The sequence below is a fragment of the Danio rerio genome, chromosome 6 (genome assembly GCF_052040795.2).
Source record: "Danio rerio strain M-AB ecotype USA chromosome 6, GRCz13ab, whole genome shotgun sequence".
In the NCBI taxonomy this organism is placed as follows: domain Eukaryota; kingdom Metazoa; phylum Chordata; class Actinopteri; order Cypriniformes; family Danionidae; genus Danio; species Danio rerio.
This window is the reverse complement of record NC_141026.1, coordinates 35,300,001-35,319,371: the sequence shown is the minus strand read 5'-3', so window position 1 is coordinate 35,319,371 and position 19,371 is coordinate 35,300,001. Positions and strand designations below refer to the sequence as shown.

Below are 19,371 nucleotides of genomic sequence, written 5' to 3'. Positions count from 1 at the left end.
TAGACTGAGCAAATGATGCTTTTCATTGACCATTAGATTTAGATGAATCAAGATTATTGACACTACCCAAATTTTGTAGTGAGGGTATGTTTCTTTAAACTGAATGTTTTTCATTGACATACACATTTTCAAATGAACAATCTAAAATCTAACTGAATGTTTTTCACTCAGAATATAAAACGTTATCATACGGACAAATGGTGTTTAAAATACTATTGATTAAACTTAACCAGAGTTTTGTTTTTACAAACAATAGCATTGAAATAATTCAAGCTTATGATTTTGCACTCTGTTGCACTTTTTCAACACAAAATGTAAGCTTTTTATGTATGTGCTAAAAATCCGTAATTTTGCGTCACTGTCAAAGTTTGTAGGTTGCAAAGCATACTTGCTTTTAAAACTGCCGGTTCACCAAATTTACTTAATGTTGTTCCCTTTCTTTTGGAGTTTTTAAGAACATCAATGTTTTATTTAAGGGAAAAAAAATGTGATGTTTTGAAATACAATGGTTACATCAATATGGTCCAATGAGAGTTAGGAATTTCTGGGTTTCCTAATATGGGGATAGTTTTAACCTCTAATGTGTCCCAAGTAACATTAATAACAACACTAAGCTACAGTTATTTGTATCGTAGTTGAATGCTACAAGCAATACTGTCAACAAAGCACATTAATATCCAACACATTTTAATTTAAGAATACTTTGCAGTAAACTTTAATGCTTTAGTAAGTTTATTTTATCAACCCCCGAATGCAGAATGTTTTTTGAAACATTTTAGTATATTTTACGACCACTGCCATCTCACCAAATGATTTGACCTAATTCAAGCAGCCATTTTCTGCTGCACTTTTTAACACAAAATGTCTTTGCAAACTTTTTGCATATCTGTTAAAAGTCTGTAATTTTACACAACTCTCATAGCATCTGTTATGAAGCATACAGTAAAAGTCGCAATAACCATTTCTACTGCCAATTGTCTTTTGTTGTCTTAATTCTTCATAATTTTTTTTTTCACGAGAACTATGAATCTACAAGACTAAATTTAATACTTGCCACTAAATCCGCATTAATATGTTTTTGCAACAGTGTCTAATGTACAGTGTATTGAAAATATTTTCTTTTCAACTGTCGTGAAAGTTTGAGTTGTAAATGTTTTGGATTTAAACCGGTGACACCCAACAATATTATGTATACCTTTTATTTATACACTTTTTCAAATGAATGAGAAATTACGAAATTGTACGTCAGTACTTCTAGATTTAAAACTAAATTGGGCAACAATTTTAAGGTTGTCTTTTTTCAAACTGACTACAAAACCGTTACACATGAGAAGTGTGTGTTATTGGGATGTCTTAAACGTCGACCAACTTTATTAAATGATCTGCAGTTTATACCTTTTTGCTTTAAACAAGTAACCAATCCTTGACACGCTATGCAACATTTTAAATTTTCTAAATATGTAAATATTCATTTGGCATAAATATAGGACTTTAATAAATTTTGACAATATTTCTATTATTTGTTTCACACCATCATGTTCAGCATCTAGCTCATTTTCTAACTATTTACAGTACAGGCATAGACACTTTTCAGAACAAGCAATAGGTCATTTATACCGCTAGACTTTGAATGCACCAATTAACACTTGGCCAATCTTGCGACTTTACTTTAAGTTAATATTTTTGTATGTAAACCTGATCCTGTAAATTTAATCCAAAATTTAAAAATGACTAGGTTGGGTAATGAAACGCCAAGCAGTTTATTTTTTCTTTAGAAATGCTTGTAGAATTGAAAATCTACTTAGTTACATTAAAACATTTTACTTGTTTAACACAAAATAATAAGTTCACTTAAGCTGAAAAACGTTTTATTTCAAGCACATATACACTGAATAGAGTCAAGAGCTGGTTAACGGAGCAGAATTAATGGCTGTAGATCAGCTCTACATGGGCCATGAATGTAATATAACAGATTATTTGTGTCTTCTACTAAATAGTATAGCTCATGAGGTGATTACAAAATGAAGTGCATATCTATATATTCACTGGCAATGGAATATGAGCTTATGTATGGTTGTTTGTTTATTTGTTTTTGTTCTACATAAGTAAATGTTTATTTAAAACTCATGATTATTCCACTTTATTTAAATGTAATGCAATAAATAAAATTATACAAATATTTGGATGCCTACTGTTTAGACTATTCTACATTAAAAATAGATGTTTTAATCTAAACTGGATAGTCTGAGTTGGTTATTAGAGTTTGATGGCTCAACACTAATAACCTTAATGATACATCATGAAGTTTTTAATTGTCAAATTGTTATGAAGTTAACAAACACTTAATATGAATTAAGCTACATATAAGTTTAAATAATATAAGTTAAACATTATTTTGGTAAATAACTAACATTATTTAACAGTTGTTTTCAATATATAAAAAAAACTAGACTTAATTATTTTTAGGTGTAACCATAAATAAAATTTTAAAAGTTTAAAATTATAATACGTTATTTGTTTAATCAACTCTTTATTGTTCACTATCATTTTATCTCTTTATCATATCACTATCACAACATGTTTATATATATAAACATGTTGTATTTAACATTATTAATACATATTGTATTTTAGAACAGGATCAATCATAATATTATCATACTTTTTGTCTATTAAAGTAAATTATACGTTTTACAATATTAACCCAGTAAATACCATATCTTAGGTTGTAATGACAACATTTTGGCTTATAGTTGTAACTTTTATTTTGAGACTTAGGCCTAACAAGAACAAGGTCTTAGGCCTAGGTCACGAGCCAACAACAATTCACTGTTTTGGTTCAGTAGCACTTAAAGAAACCCTCTAAGATGTATGAAACAACACATGACACTGACGATAAGAAAGCCATACATTTGGCAGTCGTGATAGGGAACATATTGCTATACCATCTTGCAAAGAGAGTAAAAAAAAAAACTTGAAATGCTTAAAAACAGCATGCTTGATGTTGACAATATTCTTTAATGCCTACTAAAAACTATTTATTAGAAGTTTAAAACCTTTTCAACTTCTACTCTAAACCTGAACATTCTAAGTTCAGCCTTTTCAAAACAAACTTATTTTAAATCAATGGGTATTATACATGATGTGATCCGACACAGGGTCATTAATTATTATCTTGCTTTACATTTCCTTAACTCAAGAGTCAAGCTACAAAATAATACATTTAAAACACTAAGTACTAAACCAAAGTCAGAAAACATATCCTCTTTTTCTAATAGACAAAACACTTTTTAAAATTATTCTACCTGAGCTGTTAATGTACTGTACGTTTATTTTTATTGAATCCATTACAAACTTTTTCTACAAATATACCAATCGGCTCTGTTGTGCGTAAGCATCTAATAATTTAAAGATCTTTTCTAAAAGAAATAAAAAATAGTTGTTCTTCTGATATTGTCAGAACATCCCTGCGGTTGCAGAGCAAATGCATTTACTTGAATTAGGGCTACACACTTTGTAAAGTCAATAAAATTAAAACGTATCAATTAAGCTGATAATTAATAAATATACATGAAACTTAATTTTCAAAATGTACATAACTTTATCCTTTAAAGTAATTCACGAGAACCCTGCCACTGTAAAATTTGTTTACAGCATATAAAAAAGAGACATACAGCTTCAATTCAAACTACATAAATTTGCTTATCTAATAGATCAACTTTTTTTTGTTTTTTTTTTTGTTTTTGTAACTGCTATGGTCTTTATTTACAATATTGCTGTTTTCAAAAAAACAATTATCATACTTTCATAGTAAAATCATAGTACATAGTAAAATCATGCTCGATGAATTTACCAAAATATGAACATATACAACTTTCCATGAACATGATTAAATTTTATTGTGACATTTTTAGACTGGTCTTTAATATAGTAACAAGATGTAAGGTACTCGAACAATGATAGGTGATTGCTGTACTTAAGGTCTACTTTTGTGATTTGTACCCTACTTGAGTACAATTAAAATTATTGTTTAGTTTTACTTCATTACTTTAAAAAATATAGTACTTTTTACAACTACCAATTTTATTTACAGTCAAAAAGCTTTGATTCTTTAGAATTCATGTCCCGTCACATCGAGCTCCACAATACTCATCAACCCCAGTAAGTCTGCTATCAATACACTTCTGTTAAGCTGTTAAGAAAACATACATTCAGTCTGTTACCTGCGTACACATCCACAAAATTTAAATTAGATGCTGCACTGTCATAAACTTAAACCTGAATTAAGTATATTTAAACTTATAAAAACAGAAATGGTTTAGTTATTTGTCATATGCTTGTTCATTGTTATACGTGCACAATGTTATTACAGTACGTGTTCTAAATATTTTTTTTACTCCTTTTGATTGATTGGATAATTCAACATACTGCATGCCCACATTATTTTTCATATAATGTTACAGACACAAGTATTAAGATAGATAATAAAATATTTTGAGTCGACTTAACTGAAATTAATTGGTGCGAAAAATCCTAAATTGTCAATGAACATGTCAAATGTCAAATTTTTATAAAAGATGGTAATCTTATAATTACACAAATATAATTGCTTACTGCAGTGAAAAAAATAATTAGATGAAAACACAAAAGTATACAGCTAGACAAAAGGCCTGTATACTTCAAAAGAGTCAACAATTATCTATCTTGAGATGCCATGTTTTGAAATTCTAAATTTGGTATATTTTAATTGTAACTAAATTGTACTACAGCATAATCTCTAGGGTATTTAATGTACTTTTATGTATAGAAGTATACTTTGACAATAAGTTCATTACATGTTTGATTAATGTTTGAAGCTAACATTATTTTTATTACAAATAAATTATGAAAATTTTAAAAACCCACAAGTAATCTAATATTGTACTTATTCTGTTAAAAATTGCTCAGTGGTTACTTCAGCTGTTTCCAAAACGGCCTCTACAAATAGCATGTCATGTTTTCAATAACAAACTATCCCTAGTGGTACATGCTATGTGCACTACTAGTTAACTAAGGCTATACTAGCAGTACTCTTGCAAGTGTACTTTCAAGATACTAGAGCACTATGGATACTACAGTTTATGATTAGAAATTAAATCGCTATACTGGTTGGACCTGTGCTCCAAGTGCTGTGTGCTCGATGCTTCAACACTTGGAGCACAGGTCCAACCAGTATAGCGATTTAATTTCTAATCATAAACTGTAGTATCCATAGTGCTCTAGTATCTTGAAAGTACACTTGCAAGAGTACTGCTAGTATAGCCTTAGTTAACTAGTAGTGCACATAGCATGTACCACTAGGGATAGTTTGTTATTGAAAACATGACATGCTATTTGTAGAGGCCGTTTTGGAAACAGCTGAAGTAACCACTGAGCAATTTTTAACAGAATAAGTACAATATTAGATTACTTGTGGGTTTTTAAAATTTTCATAATTTATTTGTAATAAAAATAATGTTAGCTTCAAACATTAATCAAACATGTAATGAACTTATTGTCAAAGTATACTTCTATACATAAAAGTACATTAAATACCCTAGAGATTATGCTGTAGTACAATTTAGTTACAATTAAAATATACCAAATTTAGAATTTCAAAACATGGCATCTCAAGATAGATAATTGTTGACTCTTTTGAAGTATACAGGCCTTTTGTCTAGCTGTATACTTTTGTGTTTTCATCTAATTATTTTTTTCACTGCAGTAAGCAATTATATTTGTGTAATTATAAGATTACCATCTTTTATAAAAATTTGACATTTGACATGTTCATTGACAATTTAGGATTTTTCGCACCAATTAATTTCAGTTAAGTCGAATCAAAATATTTTATTATCTATCTTAATACTTGTGTCTGTAACATTATATGAAAAATAATGTGGGCATGCAGTATGTTGAATTATCCAATCAATCAAAAGGAGTAAAAAAAATATTTAGAACACGTACTGTAATAACATTGTGCACGTATAACAATGAACAAGCATATGACAAATAACTAAACCATTTCTGTTTTTATAAGTTTAAATATACTTAATTCAGGTTTAAGTTTATGACAGTGCAGCATCTAATTTAAATTTTGTGGATGTGTACGCAGGTAACAGACTGAATGTATGTTTTCTTAACAGCTTAACAGAAGTGTATTGATAGCAGACTTACTGGGGTTGATGAGTATTGTGGAGCTCGATGTGACGGGACATGAATTCTAAAGAATCAAAGCTTTTTGACTGTAAATAAAATTGGTAGTTGTAAAAAGTACTATATTTTTTAAAGTAATGAAGTAAAACTAAACAATAATTTTAATTGTACTCAAGTAGGGTACAAATCACAAAAGTAGACCTTAAGTACAGCAATCACCTATCATTGTTCGAGTACCTTACATCTTGTTACTATATTAAAGACCAGTCTAAAAATGTCACAATAAAATTTAATCATGTTCATGGAAAGTTGTATATGTTCATATTTTGGTAAATTCATCGAGCATGATTTTACTATGTACTATGATTTTACTATGAAAGTATGATAATTGTTTTTTTGAAAACAGCAATATTGTAAATAAAGACCATAGCAGTTACAAAAACAAAAAAAAAAACAAAAAAAAGTTGATCTATTAGATAAGCAAATTTATGTAGTTTGAATTGAAGCTGTATGTCTCTTTTTTATATGCTGTAAACAAATTTTACAGTGGCAGGGTTCTCGTGAATTACTTTAAAGGATAAAGTTATGTACATTTTGAAAATTAAGTTTCATGTATATTTATTAATTATCAGCTTAATTGATACGTTTTAATTTTATTGACTTTACAAAGTGTGTAGCCCTAATTCAAGTAAATGCATTTGCTCTGCAACCGCAGGGATGTTCTGACAATATCAGAAGAACAACTATTTTTTATTTCTTTTAGAAAAGATCTTTAAATTATTAGATGCTTACGCACAACAGAGCCGATTGGTATATTTGTAGAAAAAGTTTGTAATGGATTCAATAAAAATAAACGTACAGTACATTAACAGCTCAGGTAGAATAATTTTAAAAAGTGTTTTGTCTATTAGAAAAAGAGGATATGTTTTCTGACTTTGGTTTAGTACTTAGTGTTTTAAATGTATTATTTTGTAGCTTGACTCTTGAGTTAAGGAAATGTAAAGCAAGATAATAATTAATGACCCTGTGTCGGATCACATCATGTATAATACCCATTGATTTAAAATAAGTTTGTTTTGAAAAGGCTGAACTTAGAATGTTCAGGTTTAGAGTAGAAGTTGAAAAGGTTTTAAACTTCTAATAAATAGTTTTTAGTAGGCATTAAAGAATATTGTCAACATCAAGCATGCTGTTTTTAAGCATTTCAAGTTTTTTTTTTTACTCTCTTTGCAAGATGGTATAGCAATATGTTCCCTATCACGACTGCCAAATGTATGGCTTTCTTATCGTCAGTGTCATGTGTTGTTTCATACATCTTAGAGGGTTTCTTTAAGTGCTACTGAACCAAAACAGTGAATTGTTGTTGGCTCGTGACCTAGGCCTAAGACCTTGTTCTTGTTAGGCCTAAGTCTCAAAATAAAAGTTACAACTATAAGCCAAAATGTTGTCATTACAACCTAAGATATGGTATTTACTGGGTTAATATTGTAAAACGTATAATTTACTTTAATAGACAAAAAGTATGATAATATTATGATTGATCCTGTTCTAAAATACAATATGTATTAATAATGTTAAATACAACATGTTTATATATATAAACATGTTGTGATAGTGATATGATAAAGAGATAAAATGATAGTGAACAATAAAGAGTTGATTAAACAAATAACGTATTATAATTTTAAACTTTTAAAATTTTATTTATGGTTACACCTAAAAATAATTAAGTCTAGTTTTTTTTATATATTGAAAACAACTGTTAAATAATGTTAGTTATTTACCAAAATAATGTTTAACTTATATTATTTAAACTTATATGTAGCTTAATTCATATTAAGTGTTTGTTAACTTCATAACAATTTGACAATTAAAAACTTCATGATGTATCATTAAGGTTATTAGTGTTGAGCCATCAAACTCTAATAACCAACTCAGACTATCCAGTTTAGATTAAAACATCTATTTTTAATGTAGAATAGTCTAAACAGTAGGCATCCAAATATTTGTATAATTTTATTTATTGCATTACATTTAAATAAAGTGGAATAATCATGAGTTTTAAATAAACATTTACTTATGTAGAACAAAAACAAATAAACAAACAACCATACATAAGCTCATATTCCATTGCCAGTGAATATATAGATATGCACTTCATTTTGTAATCACCTCATGAGCTATACTATTTAGTAGAAGACACAAATAATCTGTTATATTACATTCATGGCCCATGTAGAGCTGATCTACAGCCATTAATTCTGCTCCGTTAACCAGCTCTTGACTCTATTCAGTGTATATGTGCTTGAAATAAAACGTTTTTCAGCTTAAGTGAACTTATTATTTTGTGTTAAACAAGTAAAATGTTTTAATGTAACTAAGTAGATTTTCAATTCTACAAGCATTTCTAAAGAAAAAATAAACTGCTTGGCGTTTCATTACCCAACCTAGTCATTTTTAAATTTTGGATTAAATTTACAGGATCAGGTTTACATACAAAAATATTAACTTAAAGTAAAGTCGCAAGATTGGCCAAGTGTTAATTGGTGCATTCAAAGTCTAGCGGTATAAATGACCTATTGCTTGTTCTGAAAAGTGTCTATGCCTGTACTGTAAATAGTTAGAAAATGAGCTAGATGCTGAACATGATGGTGTGAAACAAATAATAGAAATATTGTCAAAATTTATTAAAGTCCTATATTTATGCCAAATGAATATTTACATATTTAGAAAATTTAAAATGTTGCATAGCGTGTCAAGGATTGGTTACTTGTTTAAAGCAAAAAGGTATAAACTGCAGATCATTTAATAAAGTTGGTCGACGTTTAAGACATCCCAATAACACACACTTCTCATGTGTAACGGTTTTGTAGTCAGTTTGAAAAAAGACAACCTTAAAATTGTTGCCCAATTTAGTTTTAAATCTAGAAGTACTGACGTACAATTTCGTAATTTCTCATTCATTTGAAAAAGTGTATAAATAAAAGGTATACATAATATTGTTGGGTGTCACCGGTTTAAATCCAAAACATTTACAACTCAAACTTTCACGACAGTTGAAAAGAAAATATTTTCAATACACTGTACATTAGACACTGTTGCAAAAACATATTAATGCGGATTTAGTGGCAAGTATTAAATTTAGTCTTGTAGATTCATAGTTCTCGTGAAAAAAAAAATTATGAAGAATTAAGACAACAAAAGACAATTGGCAGTAGAAATGGTTATTGCGACTTTTACTGTATGCTTCATAACAGATGCTATGAGAGTTGTGTAAAATTACAGACTTTTAACAGATATGCAAAAAGTTTGCAAAGACATTTTGTGTTAAAAAGTGCAGCAGAAAATGGCTGCTTGAATTAGGTCAAATCATTTGGTGAGATGGCAGTGGTCGTAAAATATACTAAAATGTTTCAAAAAACATTCTGCATTCGGGGGTTGATAAAATAAACTTACTAAAGCATTAAAGTTTACTGCAAAGTATTCTTAAATTAAAATGTGTTGGATATTAATGTGCTTTGTTGACAGTATTGCTTGTAGCATTCAACTACGATACAAATAACTGTAGCTTAGTGTTGTTATTAATGTTACTTGGGACACATTAGAGGTTAAAACTATCCCCATATTAGGAAACCCAGAAATTCCTAACTCTCATTGGACCATATTGATGTAACCATTGTATTTCAAAACATCACATTTTTTTTCCCTTAAATAAAACATTGATGTTCTTAAAAACTCCAAAAGAAAGGGAACAACATTAAGTAAATTTGGTGAACCGGCAGTTTTAAAAGCAAGTATGCTTTGCAACCTACAAACTTTGACAGTGACGCAAAATTACGGATTTTTAGCACATACATAAAAAGCTTACATTTTGTGTTGAAAAAGTGCAACAGAGTGCAAAATCATAAGCTTGAATTATTTCAATGCTATTGTTTGTAAAAACAAAACTCTGGTTAAGTTTAATCAATAGTATTTTAAACACCATTTGTCCGTATGATAACGTTTTATATTCTGAGTGAAAAACATTCAGTTAGATTTTAGATTGTTCATTTGAAAATGTGTATGTCAATGAAAAACATTCAGTTTAAAGAAACATACCCTCACTACAAAATTTGGGTAGTGTCAATAATCTTGATTCATCTAAATCTAATGGTCAATGAAAAGCATCATTTGCTCAGTCTACTTTCAAGAACTACTTGTAAACTTGACTAATTTTGAAAAATTTGTGGACTTACTTGATTTGTCACTGTTACGTAAATATTTTGTATAAATGCAGGATCCAGTAGTTAAACTAATAATTTTTTTTTTCTGTAGAAAATTAACTAAAGTTAACTGGGGGCCAGAGCTGTAATTTTTTTTAGATAAAACTGAAAATAAATGTTTGTTTATATTTTTGTTTAATATTTGAAATAATCAATTTTTTCTTTATAATATCAAGTATTTTTAATTCATTCAAATCAGTAAATACCAAATCATGAAATACCAAAATTCCGTAACTAAGTTAAATGGCTTGAATTGTGAGTTGTACAATTACGAGTAATACATACATTTTGTTTACTTTTTGAAACAGAAATATCACTGTCTAAAGACTGATAAGTTCTTATAGTAAATATTTTATGTTTATTTTCAAATCTACACTAGTGATGAAAAACATTAAGTTTTTTAGATTATTCATACTACAATGCGTGCCATAAATTACAGAACATACTTGTAAATATATTGAAAATGTGTTAGTCAAAAGAAAATCATTCAGTTTTTCATTAATCACAAAGACGACTTAAATTTACATCTGTGTTTTTCAACCAACAGTTTAAAACATTACATTTTTAGATTAAATTATTTTACAAGGACAATTTGTCGTCAATACAGATTAAGATTTGTTATTTAATGGATTACTATTGTAAACATATTTTTATTTGATAGTTCCAACGTTGATATATTAAAATGATATGACTGATGCTCTTTTGTCTGTCTTAAAATATTTATTGGTTTAACTTGGATGCATGTGAACATAAAGATATGCAATATCAGCACACTTTCTAATTACCTAACAACATATAGCATTTAGTAGGAGACACCAACCACATACAGTCACATACATACAGATATATGTTCCATATCTGATATTAATCTATCTTTCACAAACAGTTGACGTGGTGTTGTCTATTGATAAGTTTTCCTTATCATCACTCACACACCATGATAGACACAGACACACAGCCAGAGCCACTCCCCACACCCACAGTCCTATCAGAGAGACAGACGCACGCACAAACACAAAGTCTCACGCTTAAACAACCGGAAAGAGCCGGACTGAACGTTTGCGTTTATTTAACAACCGATGTCATAATGTTCGCTTATCAGATACACGCATACGCTGTAAAAGTCATCAGACGTCTTTTATCTTTCTCAAGCACACTTCAACCGGTTCAAATTTCCCGCACACATACACGCACAGGCACAGCCAGAGCCTCTCGACACACCCACACCCGAGCCGGAGAGACGCACACACACACACATACACAGACACGCAGTTCTGACCATAACAGAGCAAAGGCAACACACCGGTGCATATACCTTAGTTTATTAATTCTAACATAATATATTAACATAATATATAATTTAAAACAATAATGACAATATAATATTGTATAATTATAATAATTGAATTTATTACAATAATTAAAATATAATACTGTATAATATTAAATAATATAGATTTAATAACGGTTGATATTATTTATTTAATTACAAATCTATTTCATAATATTAAAATATCTCATTTTAATGTAATAATAACGGAATTATTAATTTTATTCAATTGATAAGAATCTAATTAACGGAATTATTAATTTAATTAATATGATAAGAATCTAATTACCGGAATTATTAATTTAATTCAACTGATAAGAATCTGATTACCGGAATTATTAATTTAATTCAACTGATAAGAATCTAATTAACGGAAAGGGGCGGGGTTTACACCGGAAGCCCCGCCCTAAAAGGGGCGTGGCGGTCATCAATCAAACTTTTTGACACATGCCACCTTATATTCCTCTCTCTTACTGCTGTATTTTCCAGAATAGCTGCCATGAAGCAGACTGGCATTAAGCAACATGTCCAGGGCACAAATTGGACATGTAGTAGGTCACTAGTGGAATCAGTAATAAGCTCATGAGGCTCAGTATCTCTTACAATCCCTGAAATCCTGCTATTTAGGAGTTAGCAGACAAGAACCTGTAGATGCTCAAAAAGTGGTAACCTGGTGCACTCTAAGGTGTACTCAGTGCTACAAAGACAAACTGTTGTTTTTTTTGATTTAATAAATGAATAAAGTCAAGTCAATAAACACAATGTAGTTTTTTTCTCTCTCTATATATTTTTTTCTTGGCCAACTTGAGTTTATAATTTTTTGGAAGTGGGGTGTGTGGTCATCCTACTGGCAGAACACATACCTGTCTACATTGCGCGTCTTGCAGTCATGCATCTTTACATAAACTAACTGTTTTGAAGATTGCACAGGTGGGGCAACAGCGCCTATAATGGAAAGGAAGGGAATCTCACTGTTCTTTCAAAGTATTGTCATGCCTAAATAAAATAAAGCCACAGAACAGACTCACATTTAGGAGCAAGGGGCGTCCTCTAGTGGTTTGACGGTATGGGTTGTGTATAGGGAGGATCGTTTCTTTAGTGTTTTTTGTTACCTTTCATAGAAAGATTAAAAATAAGGGAGAAATACAGGGAAAAATACCTTAACAGGACGATAGCTATGATAGAATTGTAAAATATGGGAGAATCCTGGAAAAACAGGAGGGTTGACAGGTATGGCTGAACACCAAAAAGCTGCAAGCTGCACCGTGTAGTGATGTTATCACAAACATATGTATCTCTAACCAATAAAATGACATTGCTGTTTTTTACTGCTTTACAAAATGTTGCGTAAGGAATCATATTTTACAAAAACATTTTCATATTTAAAATGTAAAAAAAAAACAAAAAACTTGCATATTCATACAAATTGTTTATTCCGCACACCAAATCACAGTGATTGTCATTGTTCATTGGTCAGGTATTAGCCAATAAATCCAAGACGCTCTCGCTGCAGTTTATAGCATGATCACAATACGTAGTGGACGTTTTAATGTTCATGCTGCTGTGAGGGTTTGGTTTCGGGTTGGTGTAGGTCCCGATGTCAATACCACATAATGAAATGAATAATTTAATAACCAATATAATTCTCATTTTAGCAACAACCACTTGCACATGCGCGTCCACAACATATTGGTCGTAATCCAGTACATCATCGTGGTACTGGCTGCAGATGTTATGATCAGCTTCAGCTGTATGTGTGTGTAATTGGTAGTTGACCTGAAACCTGTGTGTGACTGCAGGGCATGATGGGATATATAGTTCGGGTGAATAAAAGGGAGTTTTCTCCGGCTCTTCTCGCTAGTGAACATAACAGCAGTGAAGACTCACTCAATAAAACAACGTCATCCCTTCCCCCATCCTTGCAGTTCTCCCGCATCTGCATTTACAACAAGTGCAATTAGCCAAATATATAACTATCAATCTGCAACTTTGAATTTAAAACCCAGGTTTTTGATTATTGTCTGTGTGTGCCAATCAGGAGATTTGTAAGTTCTTATATTCAGACAATCAAATTCTTGAGTTTTGCAACTAAATTACTATCTGACAACACAGCTAGTCTGTGCAGGAAGTTGAACATTATTAACAACATTATTAAGCTCACATATAATAATTTGTGTGTAATTTGTGAAATTTGCCTATACTTTAATATGATACAAGAAGATCGTGTCATGAAAATGGTCAAAACCTTAAACCGAGGCTGTGTATTAAATGTAATAATGTTGAATTTAGGTTGATTCAGAGATGCTTAATAATTATTTCACCCATATGTTCCCTAGAGCTACTGTATATTCTTCAACATTAAGTGGACCATTGTCTTGAATTTAATTTGCTTTCTTTGCATATAAAATCACTTTCTATTTATAGTATGTTCTTAGCAATCTTTGGTAAACTTTTCATTTTGGGTGAAGTTTTGATTTACCCTCTAAAACAAATACTATAGAAGTCAATGGTTACAACATTTGGTTACAAAGGATTCCAACATTTTAAAAAATATATATATTCTACTGTGTTTAATAGAAGAAATAAAATCATAAAGGTTAAACAAGTAAAGGGTGTGTAAATGATGACAGTTTTTTTATGATGACTATCCCTTTAACAATCAGTTATGACTTTTTTCTTCCTCTGCAGAACACAAATGGTTCAACTGTGCAACGAAAGCCACAAACATACAACAAAAATACTGGAACCAAAATAGCAGAAGGTTTGGAATGACTTAAATGTGATTAAATATTAATGCCTTTAAAAATCACTGTATACCCAAAACCTCTTAAATAAAAAAGTAGAAGAGAGCATAGATATTTTGTATCACTCAATAATCATAATAATTTAATGCAAAATTTAGTATATCAGGTTTACTATGTGCATGCTTATTTTGACTTCTAGAAATAACTGTCGGTTTAAGTAACAATCAATAAAGATATTTTTAAGACTTCTCTTTGAATGAGTTAAGTAGAAACGCATTGTCATTAGTGCTATACTGCAGGTCTCACAATTAATATGAAAATAAACTGAGCCAATGCTGGTAACTGATTTAAATGGAACTGATTTCTTTAAGAAAGTAAAATGTTTCAAATGTAGTGTTTCTGTGTGCACTGATGTCAGGTGTTTCTTTCTAATCTCTTTGCTGCTGACATGCATCCTGCTCACCTCTAAAATGCTCACTTGCAGCCTTTCTTCTCTTTCTGCTGTAGGCTTGTAATGATTTCTGCCCTGAGGATTCACCCTGTCTACACACACATTATTACACACACACACACACACACACACACACACACACACACACACACACACACACACACACACACACATCACAAACAACAAAATCACATGTGTGAATGGTGTAACCAATTAAGATGCAAGATCATATGTGGTCATATATGTAGTATTTAGCATTGTCTATTCAAGATACACATTTTACAAAAGCACTTATTCACTGGGATCAAACCCATGATTGATAATTTAGTATATTATAACACAACAGCAACACAAAACCACAGTTTTTCTACTGTAATAATAATTTTTTTTTATTAAATGAGTTGTTTTTATTAAAAAGACCATTTTAGAATTTATTCATTATGTAAAATTACAGATGGTTTAGGGTTTACGGGTCATATTGTTTGAGGACCGCTTAAGATGACAGGGTTCAAATAGCTTAATAGTTTGTATGGCATTTGAGATAAATTATTATGTTAGTTGTTTTTTTCATTAAAGGAATGGTCCACAGTATATTTTTAAGACTTGGTTGTGTTTATAAGATGCAATGCAATGTGTGCTCATGTTCACCTTTAGACATTATCATTTTCATATATCCTACTTTGATTATGAAAATGACGTTTTTTTCCTAGTTCCTAGAGGCTCTGATTGGTCAGCTAACATAATGTGCTTTGATTTGCGGTCAAGTCTAAATTGGATACGTGCCCAACTGGAAGTGCGATATGCACACTAATGTAGTGGCATTTTATATGACCCTGTATAACAATAATTAATATTTTTACAGTATTCTGACAGTTGGGTTTAAGGTTGGGTGGGGGTAGGCGTTAATAAATACAATTTATTGAGTAATTTAATAGATAGCATAAATAATACTTGATACAACCACTGATTTTACGTTACTGTGAGGGTTGGGTTCAGGGTTTGGGTGGAGGTAGACGTTAATAAAATACAGAAAATGGGAAATTTAATATAATTAATAATTCTCGGAAACAACCGCATCTAATCTAACAACAACCGTGATTCATGGATTGGCTTCACATCACCACGTCATGCCCCTACAAACACGCGCTTTTGCGCTGTGTAAACAGCCACATCAGTTTGCCTGAATCAGACAGAAAATGATAAAGAGGACACAGATGAACCTCACGCCTGCTCTCAAAAAAAAAATCTGACAAGTGTTTTTTGCATATATTCGGAATAAGCATGTGTAAGTAATATGAAACGGTCACATATCTTTGAGAGTTTGTTATTTGAGATGTAGAACGCATGTATAGAGAGACACTGAAAGTGGCCGCATCGAGAGAGCATTTCCGGTTGTTTAACTCCTTGTTTACGTCCTCGCTACAACATACCGTTAAAGCTAGAAACTTTGTATGTAATAGATCAATTTTAGCAAATAAAAATACTTACAGATTGTGGCTCACAATCCACAGGTTTATCGGTTAAAGGAGTTTTAAACAAATGCAGCACTGAACTGAACAAAGCTGTCCTTTGTCAAATGCTAGAGCTTTACCTTGTTTATATTTCTCTGGAACATAATTAACATTAAACTGTAAGCACGTTTCTCTTTGTGTCTTGTCCGTTAAACTTCATTCACTGTAGGCTTTGCTAATCTGACTCTGTAAAAGCCAATGTCTCCCTTTGCATTGAACTTTGAGAGTATTACATTCAGAAATGTTGTTTAATATTACCAGTTTTACATTATTTCAATGACAAAAAATTGAAAAAGGCATTTTTTGTCACTCTACTACAACAGATGACTATATGTGGATATGACAGGATATCTCACAGACTCTATATTGCTTCCAGTGGTCCCCATGACTATGTTGCTGCTTAGAGTCCTAATTGAGGAGATGGGGCAGAGTGGCACACGACTCCATGTAGAGATTTACATAGAGTGGAACTGCTCCAAAAGCACACAGATAAACACACTCTACAAATAAGAGAATACACACTTTTTAAAGTTAATTTTAACAAGAAATTTTAGAACATTACTGTAAGTTATTTTTTTTAGATAAGCTCCAGGTTTGGCTTCAGTACAGACTAATCTAATGTATATGCACAAATATGATATTGTAAAGCATCCTAGAGAAAATACTAATTTAAATGAGAGATTTGTGGGGGTGTACTCAAATATGTTAAGCACTGTATATTAAAATTTCATTACTGCGATAACGAATCATCGTTATTGTGTCTCAAATCATATTGTGATTGTGGGCACTTCAAATTACTGAATACATGTTAATAAACATGTATTATTTGAACTTTTAGAAAGCCTAAACGTCTATTAAATTTGAAATATACATACAGTACATTCACATGTTAATCTGGCCTACAACATCCCTGAGATATTGACTAAAATATTATAATTATCTTTAGGGCTATTATTCACATTGCACATTTACAATAAGGCTTCATTTGTTAACATCAATCACTTAAACTAAACTGAAAATGGAAACATACTGTGTGAAAGCATTTTGTCACCTTAATTACAAGGTTCTATGAGGAAGGTATGAGATTTTTGTCAAAATTGAGTTATTGACATATTAAATGACAACTTAAATGACATTATGTGATTAAATAACATTATGTGATGTTTTTGTATAAGTTGTTTACATTTTAAGACTTTTTATTTAAAAAACAGAAAAGGTTTTATATACAAAGTTGAACTCTAGCTTGGCTCTATAAGGTTCTTTCTATGAGCATTTCTTTGATCAGCATTTTAAATGCACACACAAGGACCAATCAGGATCAGCTTTGTTTGTCATTTCGCCGGACTGCTCCGTTGACAGCGGGAAAGACCAGAAAGGAACATAAAATCAGTCAACTAAATTATGCCGCACCACAAAAAAAATGAGAAGAAACCTGGAACTGAAAAGATGTGTATTTATGGTATGATTTAGAAGCGTTTTTTGACATAGAGCTAAAATGATACATTTTACATTGTTGAAAAATAACCAGTTAATAACAAATGTTAAATATTAAATGTGAAATATTTTTTTGTGTACATATATATGGTCAGTAAAACATTTTTCAGTATTTATTAAACTAATTTGCTCATTGTTTGTTTGTTTTTTAAGTATTTAAATTTGATATTAAGCATTAAAGGGTAAATACTTAATTTAATTAATGCGGCATGTAATTTAATAATTAATATAAAGCTAATAATTCAATAAATATTACCTTAATAATTACATAAAATTAACAGCTGCACTGGATCAAATATTTAGCACAGCCTTGAATGCTTAATTTGAACAAGAAAAATATTCATCCTAAAACATGAAATAAGTGTTACAGAAAGCAACAGAGTAACTTAATTAATAAGCAACATTGTAATTCCATTGAACCAGCGACCTTCTTGCTGTGAGGCGATTGTGCTACCCACTGTGCCACCATGTTGCTAATTAATAAAAATAATAATAACAATAATTAATGCTTATTTTTGACTCTCTTAGGGCCATTTTTTTCTTCAAGGTTTTTCGCTTTTATGGTTTATTTTCTTTTGTCTGTTTTGCAAAGACCAATAAACAAAGAAGACCATCAAACGTACACTTGTCCAGCTAAACCATATCATCATCCTTTTACTGTAATGCTTCTCAGCAATCCTATACATAAACCTCTCATCAAACCAGGTCTCCACCATTTTATATTTTTCCCCTGTACACTCCACAACCCAGCTTTAAGGTGGAATCAGTTTCCATGACAACACCAACAGTCTCAGAGAAGTAAGGAGATGATTATGTTTGCATGTTTAAACATAAGCAGTTCATGTCCGCTTCACCATATGCTTTTCCACCTAAGCTGCATCGATCTACAGAAACTATATTGCAGACAGAGGAGTATTTTACCATGATTTCATCTCTATCTCTCTGGAGCATTCTCTCTGCATACAGCTTGTAAAGATGTTTTATTATATTCTTTAAAACTACTGAGAGTCACATTGTTTTCTGACTAGACCAGTCATGGGGGAACAGACAAAAAGTGATTCAAACCAAAAGCTACTTTAAAAGACAAATGTCTGTCTTAATCAATTATGTTTTCTGTATTTAATAATAAAATGATGTATTTGTCGTTTTTATTATGGGATGAAATTAAAATTAACCATGATTTTCATTCATTCAATCGTTTTCTTTTTTTGGCTTTATTAATCAGGGGTTGCCACAGCGGAATGAACCGCCAACTTATCCAGCATATGTTTTACGTAGCGGATGCCCTTCCAGCTACAACCCAACAACACTGGGAAACACCCATGCACTCTTGCATTCACACACATACACTACGGCCAATTTAGCTTACTCAATTCATCTATACCGCATGTCTTTAGACTGTGGG

At 30.8% G+C, this 19,371-nt stretch overlaps 1 protein-coding gene across 23 annotated transcripts in view; it reads right to left on the bottom strand.

Moving 5' to 3' along the window:
• The window catches only part of pomgnt1 (protein O-linked mannose N-acetylglucosaminyltransferase 1 (beta 1,2-)), a 140,908-nt gene that overhangs the window by 59,498 nt on the left and 62,039 nt on the right, over nucleotides 1-19,371 (bottom strand). For 3 of the 23 annotated variants that reach the window (XM_087256032.1, XM_087256022.1, XM_087256019.1), the window contains exon 3: nucleotides 12,630-12,711. The exons of 7 other annotated variants lie outside the window; for them this stretch is intronic. The gene's annotated coding sequence lies outside the window, so the exon portion shown is untranslated. Of the gene's footprint in view, nucleotides 1-12,629; nucleotides 12,712-12,794; nucleotides 12,879-13,653; nucleotides 13,703-14,973; nucleotides 15,054-16,828; nucleotides 16,973-19,371 lie in introns of all 23 variants that reach the window. 13 more of the 23 variants (XM_087256029.1, XM_087256014.1, XM_087256021.1 and 10 more) reach the window with 9 other exon arrangements.